The sequence below is a fragment of the Siphateles boraxobius genome, unplaced genomic scaffold, assembly GCF_051911475.1.
Source record: "Siphateles boraxobius isolate OS27281-9 unplaced genomic scaffold, OSU_SipBor_1 31, whole genome shotgun sequence".
In the NCBI taxonomy this organism is placed as follows: domain Eukaryota; kingdom Metazoa; phylum Chordata; class Actinopteri; order Cypriniformes; family Leuciscidae; genus Siphateles; species Siphateles boraxobius.
In genome coordinates this window covers 17630014-17653950 of record NW_027508931.1, presented here as the reverse complement: position 1 = coordinate 17653950, position 23937 = coordinate 17630014, and the positions used below count along the sequence as shown (strand labels likewise).

The 23937-nt window shown below is 38.6% G+C and overlaps 1 long non-coding RNA gene across 1 annotated transcript; it reads right to left on the bottom strand.

The window, feature by feature from the left end:
• Positions 1-6681: 6681 nt before the first annotated feature.
• LOC143697098 (uncharacterized) lies at positions 6682-8351 on the bottom strand. Its single transcript, XR_013186174.1, has 4 exons — positions 8258-8351; positions 7435-7628; positions 7197-7310; positions 6682-6733 (listed from the first exon to the last, which is right to left on the bottom strand). It is a non-coding gene; the product is annotated as an uncharacterized LOC143697098 (long non-coding RNA).
• Between the last annotated feature and the right edge of the window lie 15586 nt (positions 8352-23937).

Below are 23937 nucleotides of genomic sequence, written 5' to 3'. Positions count from 1 at the left end.
GAGCCATGTCTGCGCTTTAACGTTGTCTGCTGAAATGACTCCAAAAGTGATACCCGCCGGCTAGTCTGCTTGCTGCCTGCAAACTTTGGAATGGATTTCCTGAACGGGTGCGCGGCTCAATGAGACAGACACAGAGTTATGAAACACGCCCCCGCTCAGGAAATCCATTCCGCAGTTTGCAGCCAGCTTGCAGGATCGCATTGAACAGCATTGGGTCTGTTTACAGACGCTAAGACACAATCATCTTCATTTAAAATAAAGAAACGGAAGGATCTTACCAGTGCTGTGACCGCTATCTCTTATTGCGGTCTTTGATTTTGAAATTAGCTAATAATCAATAAAATGTAGCTAAAATGTGAAGAACTTGATTAAATCTGCATATAGCACGGGAATTGAAGATCGGATTTATATCCGTTTTGCGAAAAAACCCATTTATGTGAACAGGTGTAAATGGAATCATTTTGATAAATCAATCCGATCTGAGAAAACGCATGAAGTGGCCAGGTGTGATTAGCCAACATGTCCGCTGAGTGGAACTACTTCACACTGGAAACACCGCAGAGGAAGACAGCAAAATGCAATGTTTACAAAGCCGTAATTCAGAGAGGCACAAGCTCCCTTGCGTTGTACTAGACAATGAACGCAAATTTTAAAACGCACCACGTTAAAGAGCACAAGGATTTTTTTAGCCAGGGGGCAGAAAGACAACGGGAGCCGTCAGGAATCAATTGTTTTCTTTTGAAGAATAAGGTAGACTCTCACGTTAAGCTTAATCCAGTTCATCTTCAGTGCCAAACCTCTTACTATACTTGATTTTTGCTGTTCAGATGCACACTGTTTTATTGATAGAGTGTGTGTGTAAGATGTTTACAGTTATTGCACTTTTCTTATATTTCAAGACTCAAGTATTTGACATTTGGCAATGTAATAAATATTGATATGACAATCAATTTGAAACCCGTCCCTTACAGTTGCATATTTGTGTTCAGAATGTGATTTTTCCTGTTAACAGGATTTCCTGTTTTTCTGACTTCCTTTTCTGACCTCATACTTATATCAAGTTACCTTTTGGGACATACGTACATATCATACTTGCCTGTTGAGAGGAGTTTATTTCAGCATCATATAAAATCAACAATAATGATAATAATAATATTAAAGCAAACACAGCTCTGGTATCGGAATAGAATCGGTATCGGCCGATATCCAAATTCAGGTATCGGGATCGGAAGTGAAAAAATTTGGATCGGTGCATCCCTAAAAATATTACAATAATAGCGGCTTTCATTCTCGCCGGATTGCACTGATTACATGTCTGTGTAAACAGGGTGTGCAGAGATATGCAAATACTGTACATATTTGACAGGCAAGCAAGACAGCCTATGGTAATGTTCAGATCGAACTAGGGATGTAAACGATTAATCGGCGACCGATTAATTGTCGATAATACGCATGTAGTGGCCAGGTGTAAACAGCCCCTAGACATCGGTGAAAAACTAAATATAGGTGCATTTGTTAATGTAACACATTAACATGTTTACTCCTAGGTATTACATTGTTATTAACAACTGTTATTTTGTGAATTCTAAAGTAATTGTAATCTATTTGTTTCCTCTGAAAATCCACTTTCGTTGATATCTAGTGGCTTCTTTCTTGATTCTGGCTAATCCCCCCCAAATGAATGCAGATGGAATTAATGCAATAAACATATTTTTTGACAAAGATTTCAAATCGTTTGTGGTCTATATAACCTGCATCAGAATGAGGTTTGCAATGGTGCGCCCGAAGGCACGTGTTGAAGACCCAGTCAGTGACGTCACGATATGCAAATTTGTTTAAATTCATACCCATGTAAATCACCAATATTTTACTTTTTTTTTTTTACATTGAATCTTGAAAAAAAAAAATAGGCCTACCTACCGACCCTTTTTTTTTTTTTTTTTTTGCTGTTACTGCAAACCAAAATATTTTTAAGGATGGCCTCACACTAGTCAAACAAACCGGGCTTTAGGGGTCAAACGTGCTCGGGCACAGCTCAGATCAGATCATCTACTGTGAGTACACCCTAGGTTCCAACTTCTTTGTGGATAGATCTGACACTTTGGTCTATTTTGAAATGTATTATACTCCATTATTAGATTATCCAAGGCATGCATGTTACACTGTACACGTCAAGAGACTGTATTTCTGGTTGAACATTGTGTATCTAGTATAATAGAAGTCAACTAACTAATTAATAGATAGGCTAAGGTTTATGAAAAAAAAAAGAAAAAGAAACTTACCTTTGACAGGATTTATATATCTCCCGGTTATAACGTCTTTGTCCTTACCCATCTTTACATTGATTTCTGAATCTTTTAGAGGATTTGGTCCTCGGATCCGATGACTCAGTATCACTACAAAATATCATCAAGTCAATCTTTACAGATAAACAGTATAATATTAATATTAATAATATTAATAGTATATATAAACACTATAAATACAAAAATAAAAATAATACTACAAAAATAAACTTTGATGTTAAATATTCACTATTATGATGTTAAATATTTTAAAAAGCTTTTATCATTAGCTATGGCTCCACACTAGAGAGCTGCTTAATGGCAGAAAACTTTACTAAAAAGTTAGTAATTATAACTAAAAGCGACACTGAGATGCAAAGATAGAGTGTGAGACGATCCACGCATGTTATTGATAAGTTTGTGAGGAGCAGAGTAACTTAACGTGTGAACAGAGCTGCTCTGGCATGCACACAAGTAACGCATGTAAATAATTACATTGCATACTGTATAAACCTGCATTGCATATATTTATTTAAATCATAGGGTTTATTAATTCACAATAGCATTATGCTTTATTATAATTTTTAAATGGGCTTAACACAGTGGCGGTTCTAGACCATTTCAACTGGGGGGGCCAAGCTGGGGCCAGTTGTGCTGTTAGAGGGGCCAGTTACATTTAGACCTTATTGTTGTCATATCATTTTCTGCACTGCACTGCAGGCATTAACAGGCAAAATACCATGTTTATAATCATTCAACAATGCATTTGCATTGCCATTATATTTTTACATTTGCATTACATATTCAGTATTAGTCACAGTAACTGTAATTGACATGATGTCCTTCTTTCTCTTCATTTTGGTGAGAACTATAGAGCAAAAGCAATGGGGACCAAGAAGCGTATTAATTCATTTACTGAAAATAACTGACTTGCTAGGTAACTACTAACCGTTTACAGGGTTCCTGCACACTTTTTAAAGTCAAATTTAAGGCTTTTTAAGACCTGAAGAAATCAAAATTCATACCGTACATTAGGGGTGTGCAATATTGACAAAAATATATCTCAATATTTTCAATGTTTTGTTGATAATTAGATGATATTTTACTGATTGTGTTTTTGTGCTGGTGCCATGGCTGGTTTAGGCCTGTTGTTGACAGCAGACTCACAAAGATATTCATATTTTTTAATATTCTATACAGTGGTCAGTTAACAGCAGGGACCGAAATTAATTTTTTTATTACTTTTTTGTTAATTTAATTTGCCACCTTAAATTGATTTCCAGGGGCATTTTCACCTATATATGGACATTCTTTCTAAACTTATATAGAGTTATGAATCACCTTTTATGTCAAATACTAACGTTCAAAGTATACACTAATTATACTTATTTATACAATAATACTTAATTATACAATAATTATACAGTACCACTGTCACCAGTCAAATTAAATCATTTAATCAAAATCCATTTTTGCAGTGCAGAGGTGACACAGAAGTGGCATTAATATATTTACACTCCATTTACAATTGCATAAATAAAGCTATGAGATTTTTTTTAAATCAATATTTAAATATGAAATGATTTCTAATTTTAATGTTTTAGTTAAAGGGTACTTTAAATATGAAACTAAAACCGCCAGTAGGCGGCGGCAAGTCACGCTCTTAATAAGTGAGTTGAGGGATTCATTCATTCAACCGATTCGTTCAAACGGCTGATTCATTCGGGAAAGGAGCAAGTGATTCCCTCAAAACGCGGATTTCAGGTCAATAAATCATCGCTGTCTGTTGCGTTGAGACTCTGCTACGGTTTCATTTTGAAATTCTAGTCGGCGAAATAAAGGGAAAACAAACAATATTGACAATATTGTGTCTAAAAAGTAACTCCCAATGTTCACTTATTGTTATTTTAACTGTTGTATAACATCAATATCACAGTTGCAATTGTGCACGGGAAAACGGCACTCTTGCTGATCTGATATTCTAATATAAGAACATAATATGATATAAATATAAGACATAAACTAATGTGGGGACATAGCCTAAGTTAGGCTACCTATGAACCGCACACAGCAGTGAAAGGACTATAGACAAATGCGATGTCAGCTCACAGTGCCTCGTAGCCAGTTAATCAGTTAAAACATTGATTACAATATCATAATAGACAATACGCATCGCACACCCGATACGCACATAAAGAATGAACTTGCAACTGAACTGACATTTACCAGCTTTCTCCTTCTCTCTCGCGTGCAGGAGACAGACGTTATTCTGCCGCGATTCCCGCGAATGTGATGCGAATTGTCACGTGAACAAGCAAATCCACGAAGATAGAATAATAAAAAATAATACGCATACAACGATAGCATAAAAACAGTTTTGTAAAAATTATTTCACACTCCACATTTAGGGGGGGCCACAAGGGGGGCCAAGCTTGTTGTCACAGGAGCACGGGCCCCTCTGGCCCCCCCTCTAGAACCGCCACTGGCTTAACATATAATGCAGCCTTGTAAACCGTCTAATAATGCTTTTAATGTTTCCTCGTCCGTGAAATTCGCGGCAGTGGTTTGGGTGAGAAAATAGCTCGAATCTCAAGGCCGTGGCTCCTCGTGTTAGGAGTGCACCAGTTTTAAATTCCAGTTATTGTGCGTTTGATGCCGATTCATAGTCCTTGTGCTAACAGGCACGGTAGCGAGTCGTTTAAAAACAGCAACAAACATAATATACAAATACACAAAATAAAGTAATTTTATGCAAATCCACAGCCTTTTATCTACAGATCAAGCACTATAATGGGAATATATCATATTCGAGAGTTTTACCGTGCATCCTGCTGTAACCGGACGAGGCGCGCGCTGTTATCATAGACTGTTATACTGAATGGAGAATGATTGGCAGCCGCAGAGGAGGGAAAACGAGTTTCCGTAAACCTTAATTTAATGATGTAAATAGACTTCTGTCCCTCACATTAAGCTATGGAATGGATTCAGACGACTTTTTGTAATTATAATAAGACCCTCTCAGTCTCAGACCCAAGTCACCCAAACTGACGTGAAAAAAGCGTGAGGCGCCGAAAAGCGCGCTGTTTGCATCCCTGACCTTAGCCGGCTAAACCTGCCAGCTCTCCCGCTCAGACCGCCGCGACCGCACAGACAGCGACATTAGAGGAGATTGTGCTTATTCCGATGTCGATCTACTGTAACGTATTATTTGAACTTTGATAAACTATGAAAATATATATCGCAGAAGTATTTTCTTATTAGACGCAATGACCTTTTAGCAGTGTGCTCTGCCCAAGGCCACTTTATTTCACAACGATATATTTAATTTAAATTGTATTTTTTAATGATTACCACATTCGTTGCGATCTACATCATCTTTGCATCTCAGAGCTGATTCTACAAGCAGTGCTCCTCTCACGCGCCATTACTACAGTTTAAGTGATTAAATTACATCAAATAAACATTTGACAACTGATACTAACGCTGAGGAATCGAGGATTTCATATTTATGTAAAAAAAAAAAAGATATTATCAAGTACTTACTATTTCACCATAGATCCAGCTGCTGCGTTGTTCACTGAAGCGCTGCAAATCTTCTCTGACGTAAACTGCGTTAATTTGGCGCCAATGTGTGTGTAATTTGCCGCCTATGTGTGTGTAATTTGCCGCCTATGTGTGTGTAATTTGGCGCCAATGTGTATACTTTGCAATACTAATTCCCACCTACAGGGGCACTGTTCCGAGTACACACATACACATCATGGTTTAAGAGGACAGTGTTTGTAAAGGTTATAAAAAGGGTAGGGAGTGTCATAACAGTGCAATAGATACATTAATTAACACAAGTAGTAACGTAGAAAACATACAAGCATTATTTTTTATTATTATTATTATTAGTCAATAATTATTACAATAAAAAAATTCAGAATTACGAGGTCACTAAAAGTGGTCTCATAAACCGATTGGTCTTGTAATGCTGGTATGTAAACCTGAAAATTGGTCTCATAAACCACATATGCCTACACACACACACACACACACACACACACACACACACACACACACACACACACACACACACACACACACACACACACACACACACTCTCACACACACACTCTCACACACACTCTCTCTCACACACACAATCTCACACACACTAAAACCCCTGAAAGAGGACTGTTTTACAGAGCTTCTTTCTCGTTCTCCCTTTCTGTAGTTCAACAGAGGCGAGTCTGGCAACATTATCTTTAAAAACAGACACAACCAATGACAACAAGTCAGACTGATGGTTGTCGATGCCAAACTGGGTCTCCTCAATGTGCTCTCGAAGAAGGAGAATGTCCTCGGTTCCAATCTCCTCCCGCACAACATGCGTGACTGTTGACACCTTAGGAGCTTGAATTGTTGAAGCTTGGCGGATCACCCTCTCTGCAGCTCTCTGCACCTTATAATAATAATAATAATAATAATAAAAAAACATAATTCATATTTATATAGCGCTTTACACAATACTCAAATACACTTTACAGAACAGAGAAAATAAGAACAAAGTAACCTTAATATACAAAGATTTTTTTTTTAAAAACTAAAAAAACAGGATAATAGAATCAAACCTTCACTGTGCCCTGTGCCATGTTTCACTTCACTGCCAGCACTCTGTGTGTGTGTGTGTGTGTGTGTGTGTGTGTGTGTGTGTGTGTGTGTGTGTGTGTGTGTGTGTGTGTGTGTGTGTGTGTGTGTGTGTGTGTGTGTGTGTGTGTGTGCCAGCAGTGCATGTTCAACGTGTCTTAAATTGTGTATGTATGGGTTTATGTGTGAGCCTGTTTAATATGAGTGGCAGCAAACAAGTGAGATTTGAATATGTCCAGGAAACATTATGATATGATGTTTAAATTAGAAATATTCACATCATTAGGCTGAGGTTGTGGGCTTGAGGTTACCGTTTTCTGGGAATCCTGAGAGTCCACGGACAGGCTTTCTTCAGCTCTTCTGGAGGTAGACGTATCCCTGCCCTTTTCCAACTAAAAGGAAGAAGCATAATACATAATGAAATTTGTATAAAGTATCTTACCCTGCCCCGTGATTGATAATATAGGCTAATATTTACATTTATGAATGCTAACAGCCTTATGAGGATACACCTACTCTTTGGAGGTGAACTGGGAAGCTGAAGACGGAAGGAATAACATTATCTCGGAGTCTGACAATCTGACCTGTCCTATCAAAATCACCCTGCTTAAAATGTTGAGGAGCAAAGCACGGATGAATCATTTGGATGGAACCCTTCTCTCCTCAAAGCCACTTCCCACTTCTTCCTCACAACTTTGTCCCTGGGAAACCTTCAAAATGAAAACGGAAAATTTTGGAGAGTCTACACAAAAACATTTCACAATGGAGGTCAAGCTTATTTTCTTCCTTCACATTTCTTAGAATCTTTCTTCAACAAAACTCCAATTTTTAAATGTAGTAAGCTACTGAAAAGTTACTTGATTCAGTAAATAGTGAAGCTAAGAACAAAATACTAAGTTACTAGCTAAGCTACAAGTAGTGACTGCCCAACACTGATAATACAGTCTATGACACTTGTGTAAAATTCACTGGCCAATGTTATTATACCAATAATAATTGTTTTATTTCTACATAGAATTATTGGAGGGGGTAACTTAATTTGCGCATCGCCGTCATGCGTGTATTATATTGCTTCCTGATATCACGTGCGCAAACAAAAAAAACTATATATATAGAATATATGTATTTATACAACAGGGCAGTTGAATGCTTGTACCTGATAACCGAGAAGCTCTTGTAATTATTACTTTACCCCACCTCAGCAGTAAACATAGCCTAGCTAACGTTAGCTGGCTGCGATTTCAGTACAGTAATATCAAAGATCCTTGCTCCTTCTCAATTATCTGGTAATATTCCATTCACAAAATACAACCAATAGTTCGGTAATGTTAAAACTTACATGTGAAAAGTAATCCCACGGGCCCTATTTGCGATGGTCTGCCGATTAGAACAGGAAAATGCTGCACAGTGCTCTGGCATCTTATCTGCTGCCACGCAACGAAACTGGGAGTATGACCGGTTCAAGATGGCAGCCGTATTTCTCGGTGCTCAGCGGCCAATAGGGCATCTAGTCTCTATATGATGTCTATGTTGCAGACCCTTCTGTAGCCATTTCTGGCCAGGTCTCCAGAGTAACCAGAAGTGTTTTCATTGTGTTCCCCGGAGATTGCCTTACACGGTCTTATCAAACGTAGGCTAAGCCTGTTTTAATGTGTTTTAAAAAAAATAAAAAATAAATGTTTTATGTAAAATGTAACATTTTACAAATAATGTGTGAAAGTTAAATACTTACAGATCAACATTTTTTAAAAATGTATCTTTCTGTAATTAACATTTTTTAAATGTTGTTTTCTATGTTTTAATAATAACACTTTTGATAACTTTAAGAAAATGCAATTTAAACACTTTCATTGATGTTTTAACGTTTTTAACATTTTACAAATGTATGAACGTTAAAGTACAACTTTTCTTCAAACGTATGTCAGAAAATAAAACTATTTGCATGATACAATTTTAATACATGTTTTAATTCTAGAACATGTTTGCAATTCATACTTTTTAACATTTAACTTAACATTTAACATTTTACAAATATTGTTTTCTATGTTTTAAAACTAACACATTTTGAAACATTAGGAAAATGCAATTTAAACTTTTTTTCAATGATGTTTTAACGTATTACAAATGTATGAAACGCGGAGCTGGATAATAAGAGTTTTGGTTCTCTTTCAACAAGCGTAATTGTAAAAGTGTAAAGGCCTTTTTTAAATACTATTTTAAACATGTAGTTTAAATATGATGTGTCTGAAACTGTTTAGAAAATATATGTTTTATGTAAAATGTAATAGTTTTACAAATACTGTGTGAAGGTAAAAGATTTATGGATCAACTCTTTTTTTTAAATGTATCTTTTGTAATTAACATTTTAAAAAGTTGTTTTCTATGTTTTAATACAAACACATTTTGATAACTTTAAGAAAATGCAATTTAAACTTTTTCATTGATGTTTTAACGCTTTGAACATTTTACAAATCTATGAATGTTAAAGACGTGTATTTTAACTTTGTACAACATTTTTTAATACCTTTCAACACAAATTAATTGTAAAAGTACAACTTTTCTTCAAACGTATGTTAGAAAATAAAACTATTTGCGTGATATAATTTTAATTCTAGAACATGTATGCAACTCATGCTTTTAAAATGTATGTGCTTTAACGATACACATTGTTTTAATGTATTTTTATATGTGATTGTGAAAAGTACAACTTCAAATGTAAATGTGAAAGACCTCTTTTAAAATAAAACACACTGATCTCACCTCTGACTATGGCTTTTATTATACCTTTTCTTTAAAAAGATTAAAATATATTGTTTTTAATTGTTTTTTCATCATTTTGAACATTTTTTACATTGAGCCCTAGTGATCGTCGGTGATTTTCCACGCTTAATCTGTTCAGATCAAACGGGGAGGAAGGGGAGGAGTTAGCGTGGGAAGAAATTCCATGTACAGGTGTACAGGCCGGAAGTGGGAGGGAGGGAGGGAGAGAGGGAGGGGAGGGCTGAGTATCTCGGGGATTTCCCACGGTCACGTGACCAATCCGGAAGGGGCGTGGTCTAGCGTGGGGAATTCCCACGGCGTCATAAACGGGGAGGGGCGGGGCTTTATGGGGGGCAATAAAACTGTCAGTTTGATGAAAGCCGGCCTTAATACTCTCTCTAGTGTGAGCGTGCATGCATGGCTACCTGTGTGTGTAAAATTGGATGGTAAAATGAAGTAGTCTTTAATTCTCGGCTCAGACTGGAAGTGTAATGAAAGGCCTGTCAGTTGGGTGTCCTGTAGTTGTGCAGCCGTCAGTAATGAAAGCAGTGGTGGCAGAGAGAAGAGAGATTAGAGGATCAATGCTTTCAAATGAAAGGATAAACAGCGCTGCCGGTTTAGCAGCCTCTAGTGTCCTGATCCCAAGCAGGAAATACAGCTGAGAGATGCTGACAAAGAAATACACATGTGAAAAGCATGAATCGATTAGCTCACATCTTCTATTTTGCTTCCAGCCATCAAAAGGAGTTAAAAAGAAAAATGCTGTTGTTTTCATTTGCGAAATGAAGCTTGTGTAAAGTTGTGATTGTTAAGCATCTACTCTCAGATGGCATGCATGCTGCAGACAGCTCAATGTATTTTGTACTGTAGATACTAAGGCTTTTAAACACTGTTTAAAGTATTTGACAATATTGCCAGGTTAGTGGCTTCAGTTCTTTGAAAGATACTCAGACTTCTGCTTTTTTGTTGTCTGTGAAATAATCTACAAATATTATTTTAAAATGGAAAGACATTACAGTTTAAAAGTATAGCCACTAACCCCACTAATAGTGAAATAACTAGATGAATAAAAAAGTGTAGAAATCGGTCAAACAACAAACAAACCATTTTGTTGAAAAATATGATTTTTTTCGTAGCTAGGTGGGACCCACTGGCGGTATACTCTGTTTTAGAGGGACTTCTCAGCACTCATTAAAGGGTCATGAAACCCTAAACCAAATTTTCTGAGATTTTAACATAGGTATGCGTGTTGAACACCATTGAAGACAATGTTAGCATCTGTTAGATTTAATAGTAGGGTGAAAATGGTTAAGTTTTAGTTTTTTTCCGCTATTTTCGTCTTCCGGGTTTATCTTCATCTGGGTGCTTTGATGACTCATCGGTGTCTCATAATTATTAATGAGACTGAGTTTTCATAAGTAGTTAACTCTTCGGGGTCGCCGATCACGCCGGCGTGATCAAGTTACATGACCAGTTTAAGCCCTATGATGGTCTTCGGGGTCTATTGGACCCCAAATGACTTTTGCTCAAATTAAAAAAAAATGTTCTCTTTGTCCAAATGGTTTGAAACCTTCTACGGCTCTCAACACTTTCTAGATCTACAACAAATTTTTTTTTTTTTATGATATCTGTTTTTATGTTGGCGTGACAAAAATAGTCACACTCGTGGTCTTCGGGGTCTATTGGACCCCGCAATCAAAATAGACAAAATAACATCATCAAAATCAGAAACAACGTAGAACACATAGACAGAAATGACAGAAATAAAGTGGCACACTTCCAACAATGCAAAACATCCACAATCCAAAATTATCATGCTCACCACAGGCGCACACACACACACACAAACACACACATAAAGAGGAATACATTTATACAGGAATACATACAGACTATAAAAACTGTTCTCTTATCATTTGTAAAATAAAATAATCTAAAATGCAGAACCACCAGAAAAATAAATTGGTAACACTTAGACGCATTGAAAATGTGCGCGCGCACACACACAGACACACACACACACACACACACACACACACACACACACACACACACACACACACACACACACACACAGACACACAAACACACACACACACAGAAATACATTTGTAAGGCTATAAAAAGTCTTATAATTTGTCAAATAAAATCATACAAAATGAAGAACACCCTCAAAAATAAATTGGTGACACTGTACACATAAAAATAAAAATAAAATGTACACACACACACACATCCTGTGTTTGCTCCAACCCTGTCTGCAGGTTTGGCACTTCACTGTTGTGGTTGTTTTTGTGTGTGCTGTGTTTTTTCAGTACAAAAAATGCAAAATTTTGACAAAAATTATTTTATTTTTGTTATAATTGTGATTTTATAATATTTAGATATGAATCCAACTGAATCCAACTTTAGAAACTATATCTTTCAGTAATTCAAATAGCAAATAGCATATAATGGAGCTCTATAGCCATCTAGTGGTTAAAGTGATTTATTACAAATTTTAATCTGTATTTTCCAAAAAATGGGCAAAAATCTTACATTAAACCTTGTAAAATTATCCATGGTATCCCCAGGAATGAAAGTTAGAAATCTGGGTCTTTTATAAAGTTTATTTAACATAAAATGCTGTTTTTTTGTAAAAATCCTATTTAATTAAGTATTTATTTATTTATTTATAGAAATTTTTTAAAAATCATAAATTCTACAAAAACTGCACAAATGTTGAGTAAAAACATTAATGAACCGAGTAAAATTATATTTGTTAAAAAAAAAATATTGTTCGGTTACAAAATTAAATGTTGTTGTCTGGGGTCCAATAGACCCCGAAGACCACGAGTGTGATTTTTTTTTGAAGACCATCAGAGAGTTAAGACGTCGAAGCATAAAAACCACGTCGAGCGCTGCCGTCCACTTCTGTCGAAAGTGCTGGCTTGAAATTCTATTTTACTTTTTGTTTTGTGTTGATAGACCAAGTAAAAACGGAGATATGATCATTTAAACTTTATATAAAAAAATACTGACGCGTTCGTAAAAGAACGCAAGATGGGATGCGACAGGCGTTGCATTTATTCTAATAACTTCGTCGGTTTTTGTCGTAAAACAAAACGGAGAAAAATGTGTGAATCTGCTGACTCCGCTCTTCAGGCTGCACATTTTAGGGAATGGAGGAGGAGCCAACTGAGCTAAGACGCAAAATTGAAAGGCAGAGGATTTTACGGAGTTGATAAAGAGAGAGATATATACGTTATATATATATAGAGAGATTATTGCTAGTTTTTGGAAGAGTTTGAGTAGATTTTGAGAGTAGTTTAGGAGTAGTGTAGATAGTTTAGGTAGTTTAGGAGTAGTTTAGGTAGTTTAGGAGTAGATTTAGATAAACTGTTTTGAGGAGAGGCACAGATAAAAAATAAAAATAAAAAACACCTGATATTTGTTGTAAATAGTTGTATGTATAATTTGATTTTGTGTTCATTTGACCTTTTGTATGGTATATTTGCACTATTTAGGAACCCCTCTTACTCAAGGAATGAAATCCCTGTAATGTAGCTATCTGTGTAATTGTAAATGAAGTGTTTTGTAGAGTTTCTAAGCAAAAAGGAAAAGAAAAAACGCCTATTGCCACACCTGCTTTTTGCTGCATATAGTTTAATTTTATCTCAATTTTACATTTTTGATGTTGTATTTGCACTATTTGCGAACCCTCATACTCTGGGAAAGCAAGGCCTTAAATATAGCTCTCTGAATAATTGTGTGCACAACATTTTTTAAAAAGTGGCTGAGCTAAAAAGAAAGAAAAAAAGCCTATGGCTACACCCGCTTTTTTTTGTAAATCATTTTTTTTTGTATATAGGTTGATTATATCTGAATTGTACCTGTATATGTTGACATTTACAACTTGTGTTTACATTTTAAATCTTTTAAAATGCTTCATTGAGCATGTTTGTGTTTTTTGTAGTAGAAAAGCTATATTTTTTCTATTCGGATTTTGTGTTTTTTGTGTGATTTTGGGTCCAGTATGTTGATAGAATACATCACAGTGAAAAACTAATTGTCTGATCATATAGGTGATGCTGTGCTGAAAAAAATTATACCAAACATTGGTATGCTAAACATTTGTTTATGTTGCAAAATTTTAAAAAAATAAAAGTACTCAAAAACGGCCAAAATAGCCCAAGACTCCGAAGGGTTAATAATAGACACCACCTGTCAAAATGATTGATTGACAGGTGGGCATGTCTATCCTTTGATCTCCCCCCACCCCTTCCGGTTCCTCCCCTTCCTGTCCCACCCCTTGTCCCGCCCCTTCTGGTTCCGCCCCTTCCTGTTACCTTTGACCTAGTTCCACCCCTTCCTGTTACCTTTAACCTAGTTCCGCCCCTTCCTGTTAAACTTTCTGTCAAAATGATGGATGGTTACCTTTGACCTAGTTCCGCCCCTTGCGGTTACACTTTCTGTCAAAATGATGGATGGTGACAGTTTGAAGTTAGTTTGATCAAGAAAAGGGAGGTATTGGCCTTTGATGTTAACATAAGCTTTGATGTTACAGTTACAAAGTGATGTGACAGTTAGTTTGATCGTTTGAAGTTGAATATCCCTAAATATCCCTGAGCTTTAACACGGGCAGCTGTGAAAGTGATAAGTAAAAATTGTGGAAGTTTATCTGTTCTTTAGAAGAATATAAAATAAAATCTCACACAAAAAGTTTGAATAAAATGGAGCCACAAAAATATTGCAAACAATCCAATGTATGAATGACCTTGCACTGTCTCAAAAACATAGCAAGCGAGCGTCTATGTATGTGTGTGCGTGTGTGTGTGTGTGTGTGTGTGTGTGTGTGTGTGTGTGTGTGTGTGTGTGTGTGTGTGTGTGTGTGTGTGTGTGTGTGTGTGTGTGTGTGTGTGTGTGTGTGTGTGTGTCAAAGCAGGAATTTCCCTCCCTCCGCATTGCTGAGGACGTTGGAAGTTTATCTCACACAGAAGTTGAAAAAGCATTATGTTCATTTAAATGAAATGATTATAAAATTTACATTTAGTCATTCACAAATATTTGACACTGACTCAAGTTGAAACACCATGCTGTTCAATTAAAAGTATATAAATTAAGCAAAAATAAAATCATCTTACTGTTTCACCATGGTTGAAAAAAACCCACAAGTGTTTCTCCTGAAATCTTTTCTCTCTGTCACACCAGCGTGTGGCTGGCCTGGTATCTGTTTTTGTTACACGTTCCTGAGCCCATTGAAAAGCATTGTGTTCCTTTAAAAGTGTATAAATTAAAATATATCATATATAAAATAAATAGTTTACTAATTGTTGTTCATTTAAAATCTTACTAAATTACTGAAGTTGAAAATCATGCCGTTCTTTAAAAAATCTTACTAAATTACTGAAGTTGAAAAGCATTCTGTTCATTTAAAATAAATATTTTAGAAATTTACTGTACCAATTATGTTAGATTTAGATAAAAATAAAATCATCTTACATTTTCACCAGGGTTGAAGTAGCTCCTGTCACATAGATGTCCATATTGACCATTTAAAGTTGAAAAGAACTATTTCCAAGTATCTCTCTCTCACACCAGCGTTTGACAGTCAGAGGGGTTGTGTTCAGTGATCAAAATGAGACTGTGAATGTTTTGCTAAATTTATTTCATAGTGTATAAGCATTAAAAGCTTGAAATAGATCTTTTTAAAAATATGATTTTAATTAAATTCAATGAATTCATAAAAAAACTAATATGCTATATCGATGGTCTCTGGGGGAAAACTTGACTATATTTATTATTTATCAGGGTGCATGTAAAGAACTTTGAAATTTGCGGCTCTCACAAGTTATCTCACACATTGTGTGAAATGTTTAATAATTCCTCAAGTAGTATCTGAGAGAAAATCCCCACATAGGCCTATCTGTAGTGAGAGAGCAACAATGAAGACTTTTAGAATATGTGATGCCTCAGGCCGAGCCCCATCGATAGCCTGCTTATAAGCTCCTTCCGATCACCAGCACATCTTCAGAGAAATACGTTACTTTACAATAATGTTAGCTTCAGGATATAGGGTGACAGAGCAGATGAGCCTCTGTGCATCATGTAATGTTAGTCTGCTAACGTCTTTCCAGAGCCAAAGTTTTGTTCGTACTAAATTTATTTCAAAGCATAATCGTAAAAGTTTAAATATGATCTTTTAAAAATGAAAAGATTGTTAAAATGAAATCTTTACAGTTTTAATACATTCATATCTTTTAGAAGATTACTGTAATGATTTTTGTTTAACGGTGACCTAAAGTATAATTGTTATTAATATAGCCATAATGATTTTTCTACTGTAACAGCATATTCTACCCCGTACACCTAAACACGGCCATCACAGAAAACGTCTCGGTTACGTATGTAACCCTCGTTCCCTGAGTAGGGAACGGAGACGTTACGTCGGATGACGACGAATGGGGGTTTCGCTTAGAACACCTATCGACTTCGAGTATTACAAAACGAGCCAATGGCGATGAAATGCCATGGGTCTGCGGAATTTGCATAGCGTATCTCGGCCCCACTGCGTGGGTATAAAAGGAGGATGCCGGCAACATGCAGGTATGTCTTCGCTGAGGAGCCGAGACTGAACTCAGGCGTCTGCCCAGCGGTACAGCGGAAGTGGCAGGGAGACGTAACGTTCCCTTTCGTAGTCACTCCGAGTTACGTCGGATGACGACGAATGGGGGTCCCCGTGTAATCACTCCACCTTCACAGCTGTCTTCCAGTGCCCTTCGAAAGTCTGATCCCCCTGTCGTGATACTGGCACGGACGAAGGAGTCCTACTTAACACAGGAATACCAAGGTACACTGGGAAGCATATCTCAGGGGAAATATGCCGCAGCATGCCTACCCGTAGGGAGGACTTAAGAACACACATATGGCCGGAGGGCCTCATATGGAGGAACGCTGGAGTGACCAGCCCGAGGGGTGGCAACTTTCAACTCCAGGAGTGGCAAGGTGGCTTGCCAAGGGAAAGACACATGCTCAAGGAGGCTTACAGTGGAAATACACATGTGGGGGTTACTCAGGGAGGAACCATGCACACGGAGGCACCTAGCCGACGCACAGGCAATAGACACTGGCGCCAGCGTCAACAGTGCTGGAGGAACTCAGGGCTTCAGAGAGGAAGGCTCACCTGAGGAATAATCGCACGTATCCAGTCCGTGGAGTGGAATGGCGAGCAAGCGAAGACACCTGAGCGGGTCCAGTACTAGCTGACTGAAGCGAGTACAAGAGAGGACACAGGCTCTACTCGGAGATTATAAAATCTGGCGAATGTGTTGGGTGTCGCCCAGCCTGCAGCTCTACAGATGTCTGCCAGCGAGGCGCCATGCGCTAGAGCCCAAGAGGAAGCCACACACCGGTGGAGTGGGCTGTCACACCAAGGGGGCACGGTCGGCCTTGCTGTTAGTAAGCCAAAGCAATGGCGTCCACTATCCAGTGGGACAACCTCTGCTTTGAGAGAGCCTTTCCCTTCAGTCTCCCACCATAACAGACAAAGAGCTGGTCTGAGGTCCTGAAACACTGCGTCCTGTCTACGTAGGCATGGAGAGTGCGTACTGGACAAAGCAGTGCCAAGACTGGGTCTGCCTCCTCCAGGGGCAGCGCTAGCAGGTTCACCACCTGGTCCCGGAAGGGAGTTGTGGGAACCTTGGGCACATATCCAGGCCGGGGTCTCAGGATCACGTGAGAGTGACCGGGCCCGAATTCCAGGCACGCTTCGTCAACGGAGAATGCGTGCAGGTCCCCTACCCTCTTGATGGAGGCCAATGCAACCAGGAGCGCTGTCTTTATAGACAGGAATTTAGCTCAACTGATTGCAGAGGCTCAAGGGGAGGCCTCTGTAAGGCATTTAACACCACAGAGAGGTCCCAAGAGGGAAAGAGAGGAGGGCGAGGAGGATTCAGTCTCCTCGCTCCTCTCAGAAACCTGACGATCAGGTCGTGCTTCCCCAGAGACTTACCTTCAACTGCTTCGTGATATGCGGCGATAGCGGCCACATACACCTTCAGGGTGGAGGGAGACAGCCTTCGCTCCAGCCCATCTTGCCGGAAGGAAAGCACGACAGTGATCGGGCATCTCCTGGGGTCTTCTCGGCGAGAAGAGCACCAGTTGACGAAGAGGTTCCACTTCGACGCATAAACATGTCTCGTGGACGATGCTCTAGCGGAAGTGATGGTAGCTGCCACCACAGGTGGCAGGGTACTCAAACCTGCCTCGTCCCGTCCAGGAGCCACACGTGGAGCCTCCAAAGATCGGGTCGAGGGTGCCAGAGGGTGCCCCGGAGATCCTTCCTCAGAGGAATTGGCCAAGGAGGTGCTGTCGCGAGGAGTATCAGTTCGGAGAACCAGGTCCGGGCGGGCCAGTACAGCGCGACCAGAATGACCTGCTCCTCGTCCTCCTTGATCTTGCACAGGGTCCGTGCAGGAGAAGGCTTACTGGGGGAAACGCATATTTGCGTAGGCCCCGCGGCCAGCTGTGCGCCAGTGCATCCGTGCCGAGGGTACCCTCGGACAGTGAGTAATACAGGGCGAAATGGGATGAGTCGTGGGAGGCAAACAGGTCTATCTGTGTGTCCCCGAACTGGTCCCAGATCAGCTGGACCGACTGGGGATGGAGTCGCCATTCGCCGGGGACGGGTCGAAACCGTGACAGCTCGTCGGCTGCAAAGCTCTGATCTCCCGGAATGTAGATAGCACGAAGGAACCTCAGGTGCTTCTGACTCCATAAGAGGAGGTGGCGTGCGAGTTGCGACATACGGCGGGAGCGTAGACCACCCTGACGGTTGATGTACGCTACTGTCGCGGTGTTGTCTGAACGGACTAGTACGTGTTGACCCTTGAGCAACGTGCGGAAACGGTGCAGGGCAAGGCGTACTGCCAGCAACTCGAGGCAATTGACATGCAGAAGGCGCCGGGGTCCTGTCCAGGAGCCCGCGGCAGCATGTCCGTTGCACATGGCGCCCCAGCCCGTGGAAGAGGCATCTGTGGAGACAACAACATGCCTGGAAACTCGTTCTAGGGGAACACCGGCCCGTAGAAAGCTGAGGTTCCTCCACGGGGTGAAGGTCTGACGGCAGGTCGGAGCAGGTCGGAGCATGATGCCATGCCCACCTCGGGACTCGATCGCGAAGCCACAGCTGAAGCGGTCTCATATGAAGCAATCCGAGCGGCGTTGCTGCGGCTGCAGATGCCATATGCCCCAGGAGCCTCTGAAACAATTTCAGTGGGACCGCACTCTTGCCATCGAACTGTCGAAGACAAGTCAGCAGTGAGTGTGCGCGCTCGCTCGTAAGCTGCGCGGACATAGCGACCGAGTCGATCTCCATCCCGAGAAGATAGATCCTCTGCACGGGGCAGAGTTTGCTCTTCTCCCAGTTGACCCGAAGGCCCAGACGGGCTAGGTGCCGGAGCACTAGGTCTCTGTGTTCGCAAACCTGATCTCGAGAGTGAACTAATATTAGCCAGTCGTCGAGATAATTCAGGATGCGAACCCTGTGTTCGCGCAGGGGAACAAGGTCTGCCTCGACGACCTTCGTCCGAAGAAACCGAAGAAACGGTCTGTGTCGAGGTAAGACTCCGAGTGAGACGCTAGAGAGCACTATGCGTTTGAATGCAAAATACAATATCACCACTAGATGGGAGAAATTCCTACACAGCGTACCATTAAGGACTAAGTTGTAGGGTATTTGACAAAAAGCCTAGAAAATCGAGGAGGTCAAAGGGCATGCTTCCCGCTATAGTATCATCAGCTCTCTCCAAAGTCTGTTCATGTGGGCTGTTGCATCCACAAAGGCTAACATTTTAAAATTCTACATATATTTTGAGTAGATAACCGATAGTATACTCTCAGTAAAGGGGTTCACCTGTGTGTTTCCACAATGAATAAGGATAGTTTGGGAGATACAAGAAAAGTAAAAATGATCTTATACGTACAATAGAAAAAGTAAGATCATGCTTTGAATTAAGACGAGTAAAATTAAATATTCGCTCAAGACAAACTTTTACTTATACAGCGTCATGAACCACAGAGGCACATCGCGTCTCTGAACATGTGTGGTGATTTGCTAAATGATACAACTTAATCTAAATAAGAGTCCTGGGATTTATTTTTAAAACAACAAAAACATTGTGACAACATGTTTCATGTCGCATAGACAAAAATACTGTTCGAAATAAGATCTAAGACGCCAAAGCACAGTTCTTGATTTATAAAAAAAATTATTTTATTTTTTGAACAAACGATGTTTAGTAAAAATAAAACCTTAAGTTAAATTTATGAAAATCATTTATATCATACAGAAGTAGAAGATAAATAGAAGATACGATTTTAATAAAACTTTACAGATTTGATTTAAACGGTCTTTTAATTTGAAAAGATCTCATTTAAAATTTTAAGATTATGCTTTTAAATGAGTTTAATATGAATAAAAGAGTGGAAAGCAGACTAACTTTGCATATGCTGGGGCATTGTGACCACAGAGGCTCATCTGGCCTGTCACTCCTCTCGTCTCTGTGAGGGTGTGAAGCTTCATCTCACCCTGTAGTTTATCCCTGATGGATCTGGGAGGGTTTTTGTTTATGACATCTTAAACTATTTGTTTTTTTTTATTGTTAGTTTCTACTACTTCTTCAGTTCTATGAAAATGTAAGGAGTTTTTATATTTATATATATATTAATTTAGCTAAAAATAAGGTTAACTTGTTTGAATACATTTTGTCATTATACATTGAGTTATATACTTTATTTGATTTTATGGAACCAACTTAGTGTGTAAGAGTGCAAAACAGTATGTAAAAAACAATGTAAAAATGCATTTTTCTGTGATGGCCGTGTTTAGGTGTACGGGGTAGAATATGGTGTTACAGTAGAAAAATCATTATGGCTATATTAATAACAATTATACTTTAGGTCACCGTTAAACAAAAATCATTACAGTAATCTTCTAAAAGATATGAATGTATTAAAACTGTAAATATTTCATTTAAACAATATTTTCATTTTTAAAAGATCATATTTAAACTTTTACGATTATGCTTTGAAATAAATTTAGTACGAACAAAACTTTGGCTCTGGAAAGGCGTTAGCAGACTAACATTACATGATGCACAGAGGCGCATCTGCTCTGTCACCCTATATCCTGAAGCTAACATTATTGTAAAGTAACGTATTTCTCTGAAGATGTGCTGGTGATCGGAAGGAGCTTATAAGCAGGCTATCGATGGGGCTCGCCATGAGGCATCACATATTCTAAAAGTCTTCATTGTTGCTCTCTCACTACAGATAGGCCTATGTGGGGATTTTCTCTCAGATACTACTTGAGGAATTATTAAACATTTCACACAATGTGTGAGATAACTTGTGAGAGCCGCAAATTTCAAAGTTCTTTACATGCACCCTGATAAATAAAAAAATATACTCAAGTTTTTCCCCAGAGACCATCGATATAGCATATTTGTTTTTTTATGAATTCATTGAATTTAATTAAAATCATATTTTTAAAAAGATCTATTTCAAACTTTTAATGCTTATACACTATGAAATAAATGTATCAAAACATTCACAGTCTCATTTTGATCACTGAACACAACCCCTCTGACTGTCAAACGCTGGTGTGAGAGAGAGATACTTGGAAATAGTTCTTTTCAACTTTAAATGGTCAATATGGACATCTATGTGATAGGAGCTACTTTAACCCTGGTGAAAATGTAAGATGAATTTATTTTTTATCTAAATCTAACATAATTGGTACAGTAAATTTGTAAAATATTTATTTTAAATGAACAGAATGCTTTTCAACTTCAGTAATTTAGTAAGATTTTTTAAAGAACGGCATGATTTTCAACTTCGGTAATTTAGTGAGATTTTAAATGAACTAAAATTAGTAAACTATTTATTTTATATATGATATATTTTAATTTATACACTTTTAAAGGAACACAATGCTTTTCAATGGGCTCAGGAACATGTCACAAAAACAGATACCAGGCCAGCCACACGCTGGTGTGACAGAGAGAGAAAAGACTTCAGGAGAAACACTTGTGTTTTTTTTTCAACCATGGTGAAACAGTAAGATGATTTTATTTTTGTTTAATTTATATACTTTTAATTGAACAGCATGTTTTTTCAACTTGAGTCAGTGTCAAATATTTGTGATTGACTAAATGTAAATTTTATAATCATTTCATTTAAATGAACATAATGCTTTTTCAACTTCTGTGTGAGATAAACTTCCAACGTCCTCAGCAATGCGGAGGGAGGAAAATTCCTGCTTTGACACACACACACACACATACATAGACGCTAGCTCGCTATGTTTTTGAGACAGTGCAAGGTCAATCATACATTGGATTGTTTGCAATATTTTTGTGGCTCCATTTTATTCAAACTTTTTGTGTGAGATATTATTTTATATTCTTTTAAAGAACAGATAAACTTCCACCATTTTATTTAAACTGAAATGCTTGGTTCAGTGAATAGTTCTACATTTATTTTAAACTTACTGTGTGAGGTTTTATTTTATATTCTTTTACAGAACAGATAAACTTCCACAATTTTTTCTTATCACTTTCACAGCTGCCCGTGATAAAGCTCAGGGATATTTAGGGATATTCAACTTCAAACGATCAAACTAACTGTCACATCACTTTGTAATAGGGTGACCAGATTTCTCGGAGTGGAATACGGGACAGATACAGAACGCATGCGTATAGAGGGAATGCACGTGACGTCACCGTTGGCCGGAGTGACTGCAGTTACGCCCACAATTGGCAAAAAGACTGAGCGGCAGCATTGGTTTTCAGTGTGAATGCTGCGGAAAAACACACAAAACGCGTCTAAAACGGGAAAGAGCTTTGAGACTGACTGTACAACTAGATTTGACAAGAAATATGAGGAATATTTTTACAGACTACCTAAAGCTACAGAACAGAGAAGCAAATAGATCGCTACAATTCATAGAAACAACTGGACTCCAGGCAGCGAAAGGTGGATTTGCAGTTATCCTTTTTGTGTCAATATGCTGAATTTAGTGGTAAAATCATTCTCTATATATTGTATTGTTATATATTGCAGTGACAACTCATCAATCAAATATTTACCACTGTATATTCTGTATAATTTGACATTTTTAAATAACACTGACAAAAAACTATAGAAGTTTTAAGTCTCTAGACGATATGATGATATATATAACATTGATAAGTGATCACCTGGATTTAGACCTGCCTATTTTGTATTTATATAAAGCATTCACAGGCAAATTTGCTGTATGTATTTCCCTGGTGTCGAAATCAGGCACATATAAATGTCAGGAAACACGATTCCTGGCTGCATGTTAATATCCATGGATCAATGGATCTTTAGTAAGTTGTAAGGAACACTATATTGAGTCCAATCTTTAGTTTAAACTGATAATCGTTTGTTTTACTTGCGTTTTCGCAGTTTCCCCTATTAAATCCAGTCACGCAGCTGCTCTTCTGCCACTCAGTCCGGCTGAGGGGGCGTGTTCCGCTGGGAAAGTGACGTTAATGCATTCCCTCTATTAATGCGTCTTACATGCGCTTCATTAGGCACACTAGCACACACACACAAGGTCTCTCCCTCTCTGTCATGCGCGCGCTACACGGTTTGAACGTAACATATATATTTACTTAGCCTTTCGGAAATGAAACCTATTATATATATAAAAAATATATATATATTAACGATGAAACAAGGGACAAAACATGATTTTTTCAGAATAAGTCGGGACACTAAAATTAGAGTGGAAATACGGGGCTGTCCCAGGAAAAACGGGACGTCTGGTCACCCTACTTTGTAACTGTAACATCAAAGCTTATGTTAACATGAAAGGCCAATACCTCCCTTTTCTTGATCAAACTAACTTCAACGATCAAACTAACTGTCACCATCCATCATTTTGACAGAAAGTGTAACCGCAAGGGGCGGAACTAGGTCAAAGGTAACCATCCATCATTTTGACAGAAAGTGTAACAGGAAGGGGCGGAACTAGGTCAAAGGTAACAGGAAGGGGCGGAACTAGGTCAAAGGTAACATGAAGGGGCGGAACCGGAAGGGGCGGGGCAGGAAGGGGAGGAACCGGAAGGGACGGGGGTAGATCAAAGGATAGACACGCCCACCTGTCAATCAATCATTTTGACAGGTGGTGTCTGTTATGAACTACTTTCATATCCTTTGAGAAGACACTGTCTCTTAATTATTCATGACACC